The 4,933-nt window shown below is 38.3% G+C and overlaps 1 pseudogene; it reads left to right on the top strand.

Annotated features, from left to right (window-relative positions):
* The first annotated feature begins 271 nt into the window (after nucleotides 1–271).
* LOC100688385 lies at nucleotides 272–1,439 on the top strand (annotated as a pseudogene).
* Nucleotides 1,440–4,933: the final 3,494 nt, after the last annotated feature.

Raw genomic sequence — 4,933 nt, 5'->3', positions numbered from 1 at the left:
GATGACTGTGATGGGGCTTAGGGAAAGTTGCTCCAAAATATGCCAAAGTAGCATATTGATTATTTTTAATTTTAAAGTACTTGAATCGTCCTCCATCGGTTCTCTCATTAGTCCACCGCGGTCTTCTCAGCCACCTGCCCCAGTCTCCGAGCTTCCCACTCGCAGACAGGTGCACTAGGCCAGAGAGGCTGGACTGTGGGTCGTGGTCTGAGGGCCTTCATCCGAGAAGTTCAAGGCACCTGTAGAACTTCCGCCACACAGCCCGTGGGTCTTGCAGCACATTTGCATGGCTGCCATCCAGAAGAAATTGGTGATTGCTGGTGATGGAGCCTGTGCTAAGACTTGTTTGCTCATCATCTTTAGCAAGGACCAGTTCCCAGAGGTGTATGTACCCACATGTTTGAGAACATGTGGTAGATATTGAAGTTGATGGAAAGCAGGTAGAGTTGGCTTTGTGGGATACAGCTGGGCGGGAAGATCATGATCACTTGAGGCCTCTCTCCTATCCAGACACTGATGTTATACTGGTGTGTCTCTCTATTGACAGCCCTGATAGCTTAGAAAACATCCCAGAAAAATGGACCCCAGAAGCCAAGCATTTCTGTCCCAATGTGCCCATCATCCTGGTTGGGAACAAGAAGGATCTTCGAAATGATGAGCACACAAGGTGGGAGCTAGCCAAGATGAAGCAGGAGCCGGTGAAACTGGAAGAAGGCAGAGATATGGCAAACAGGATTGGTGCTTTTGGGTACATGGAGTGTTCAGCAAAGACCAAAGATGGAGTAAGGGAGGTTTTTGAAATGGCCACGAGAGCTGCTATGCAAGCCAGACGTGGGAAGAAAAAATCTGGGTGCCTTGTCTTGTGAAACCCTGCTGCAAGCACAGCCCTCATGTGGCTAATTTTGAAGTGCTGTTTATTAATCTTAGTGTATGATTACTGGCCTTTTCATTTATCTATAATTTACCTAAGACTACAAATCAGAAGTCATCTTGCTACCAGTATTTAGAAGCCAACCATGATTATTAATGATGTCCAACCCACCTGACCACCGAGGTCCTTCTGACACCGCTCTAACAGCCCTCCTCTGCACTCCCACCTGACACACCAGGCGCTAATTCAAGGAATTTCTTAACTTCTTGCTTCTTTCTAGAAAGAGAAACAGCTGGCAACTTTTGTGAACTAGGCTGTAACTACTTTATAACTAACATGTCCTGCCTGTCATCTGTCAGCTGCAAGGTACTCTGGTGAGTCCCTACTTCAGAGCTTTACTCCTTAACAGATTTTATTGGCATAGCTCTGTGATGGTCATCCAGTTTTTTGAAAATGTGCTTATCCAGAAAGGCTCAAGTCCACGCAGCTGTGGCAGAGTTACAGTTCTGTGGTTTCATGTTAGTCACCTTACAGTTACTGTGTAATTAGTGCCACTTAATGTATATTACCAAAAAATAAATCTATCTACCCCAGACTAGATGTAGTATTTTTTTGTATAATTGGATTTCCTAATACCGATATTTGTCGTCCCTGCAGAAAGTGTAGTTTGTTTGTTTTTTTTTAAAGAAAGTGTATTTGAAAATAAAGTCAGATGGAAAATTCAATTTTAAAATTCCCATTTTGTCAGTTTCTCTCATAAAAGATGACCCGCTTTACCTGTTTTCAGCCCCACATATCCCAGTATCCTTCCACAGAGCTGGGCTAAATAAATAGGAATTTGGTTCCATGCCTGAGGCAGTCAGACTCTTCAAAAGGTGGCATATCCTCTCACCTGGACCGCAGGGTCTGGCTCTAGTTCACAGTGCTTTTTCCTCACTGTATTCGGTCCCCTACCAGAGGAGCCACCAGTTCTCTTGGGTGGCACTCAATTTCTTCTCTCCAGCTGACTAAACTTCTTTGTTTCTGTACCAGCTAATTTTTTCCAACAACTAATAGAAAAAAGACAGTTTTCTATAAATAAACAAACAAACAAATAAATAAATAAATAATAAGTAAGTAAATAAATAAATAAATAGTTACTTGAAAAAAATGGTGCCAGCAGGACACTCTGACCCTTCCACCTGTCCCCCTTGAAGCAGGAAACAAATCTCCCTCGTGAATGTGTACTCCCTGCACCAGTAGATAGAGAGACAACCTTATCACCAGGGACAGAAAATCCAGGGCTGAGAAGTCTCTGTAAACAAATTCTTCTTAGTCTCTTCACTAATTAGTTCCCAAGTCCAAGTGTCTTTGTCCTGTCAATTCTTCACAAATGTATTGTTTCTTTATCTAAAAAGTATATAAACAGCCTGCTTTGGTGAATTCTTGGGTCCTATATCTAGAGGACTTTAGTACATACAAAATTAATTTTTTTCCCTGTTAATCTGCTTTGTGTTATTAGACCAGCCAAATAACCAAGAAGGACAGATAGGAATTTCTCCTCCCTGACAATAGTAATGGCTTAACTACAGATGTGGTTTCTTTATTTGACCGAGTCCAACTATGACTCAAGATAAGAATTCTAAGGAAGTCTTTGGAAAAAATTCCAATCTATTTATTAGTACCCAATTTTTGATAGATTAATACATATTTTAAATAGGTAAATTTGTAGAAGAGGTTATAATCATTACAGATCATTGTCATATCAATACCTTGAAAATTATTTGGAGTAAATGTAGATTTGTGGTAAAACTATCTATATATGCCTTCTAAATGGTCGACCTGGGTTAGGGCTTAAAGCAGAGAAAAAACCATTAAAGCAATACTGCAGCCAAATGACATCATTCCTTCCGGAACTGATAATATATTTGTATAATACATTGAAACAGGGATCCCTGGGTGGCGCAGCGGTTTGGCGCCTGCCTTTGGCCCAGGGCGCGATCCTGGAGACCCGGGATCGAATCCCACGTCGGGCTCCCGGTGCATGGAGCCTGCTTCTCCCTCTGCCTGTGTCTCTGCCTCTCTCTCTCTCTCTCTGTGAGACTATCATAAATAAATAAAAATTTATAAATAAAAAAATAAATTAAAAAAAATACATTGAAACAGGCCAGCTATGTAATGGCTATGGAAACAGGAAGCTATGTAATTCACATTTGACTTTTATAAATATGAACGTAGGTAGTCTTTCAGTTCAGTCAAATGCTAACGTTTATCAATTATTTTTACCGTAATGCTGTCCAAGAATATTTCCTATTTTAGGAACCCCCTTTTAAGGGTGCAAGGGCTACAACATCATTGTAATGGTGAAGAATTTATTTGCAATATTAAAGTTTTACTTGGGCAAAATTTTCGAAGCTCTTTATACAGATGAAGTACTTCTAGTGCTTGGCAACACATCTAGTTTTACTGTGTTCTATATTGCCATGCATTAGCATCAAAAACACAGCTAAAAATATCTGAAAGAAATGTTGTCAACTGTCATGAAATTTATCAAATTCATCAGCACAAGGGGCTTAAATCACTGCCTCTTTAAATGTATCATCAAAAGTCGATGCAGCTTATGAAGCCTTCACTATCAATAGGTTCACTTTCATTCTCAAGGGCAAATCTTAAAGAACAATACCTAACTTAGAAAAGAATTTTCACATTTTGTGAAAGTTTTTATCAAAACTATTTCAAATAGAGAATTTGGCAAATATTTTCATCTATTTGAATAAGATGAATCTTTTCACCAACACCTATCAACTCCTATCAACTGTAAGAATGAATCTTGCTGAATCACTTTGTTTTGTTTTGAGTTAAAATAAACATTTTATTATTTATCTAATTTTTTTAAACAAATCTGATTACAAGTGGACACTTTGAATACATCCTTGAGAGATTCTAATGCTGCTGCAGGACCTGCTTGGGTGAGAACCCACAATTATAAAGCCTTTCCATTTTCCAACAGATAAGAATCCTTAGACACCAAGAAAAAAATCTCTTTAATCTTACTTTCACTGAGAACATAAAAATATACATTTTAATTCGAATCTATATTAGTCTGCTCATGCTGCCGTAACAGAACACCACAGACTGGTAGTTTAAACAGCAGATTTATTTTCTCACAGTTCTTGATGCTGGAAGTCCAAGATTAAGAGGGTATCAGGATTGGTTTCTGGTGAGACCTCTCTTCCTGGTTTGTAGCTGACTTCCTTCTCACTTTGTCTTCAAATGGCCTTTCTGTGCATGCACACTCCTGGGGTCTCTCTTCCTGTAAGTACTCTAATCCTATTGAATTAGCATCCTACCCTTATGGTCTGATTTCACTTTAATTACCTCTTTAAAGGCCCTATCTCTAAATGCAGTTGACCCTTGAACAACTGGACTGTTAGAGGCACAAATCCCTGCACAGTCAAAAATCCATGTATAACTTTTGAGTTTCCAAAATTTAATTACTAATGGCCTACTATGGACTGGAAGCCTTACAGATAACCAAACAGTCAATTAATAAGTATTTTGTATGTTATATGTAATATATACTATATTCTTGTATATAGTATTGTACTATACTATATACAATTGATTCTTCAATTGTAAGAATATTGTATATTCTTACAATAAAGTAAGCTAGAGAAACAAAAATGTTTTTAAGAAAATCATAAGGAAAATATGTGTACAATACTGTACTGTATTTATTGAAAAAAATCCACAAATAAGTGGACCCATGAGTTCAAACACATGTTTTTCAAGGGTTAACTGTATAGTCATACTGGGGGCTAGGCTTCTACCAGTGAATTTAGGGAGCATAATTTAGCCTATAACATTACCCTACTTGCAAAACTTGGTCAGTGACAGAAACATTTCCAAGGTTGATCTCATTGTTATAACAAATTAAATGATGCAATTTGAATTTATTTTAAAGAGTCCTTAAGAATTATAATATTCCTTGACACAAACCTATACTTATGTCAGTGGGAACTCTGACATAAGTGGATCCTTTTGTTACTACATATATGTGCATGTCCAGGTTTTCAGCATATG

The sequence above is a fragment of the Canis lupus genome, chromosome 4 (genome assembly GCF_011100685.1).
Source record: "Canis lupus familiaris isolate Mischka breed German Shepherd chromosome 4, alternate assembly UU_Cfam_GSD_1.0, whole genome shotgun sequence".
In the NCBI taxonomy this organism is placed as follows: Eukaryota; Metazoa; Chordata; class Mammalia; order Carnivora; family Canidae; genus Canis; species Canis lupus.
This window is presented reverse-complemented; position numbering and strand designations above follow the sequence as displayed.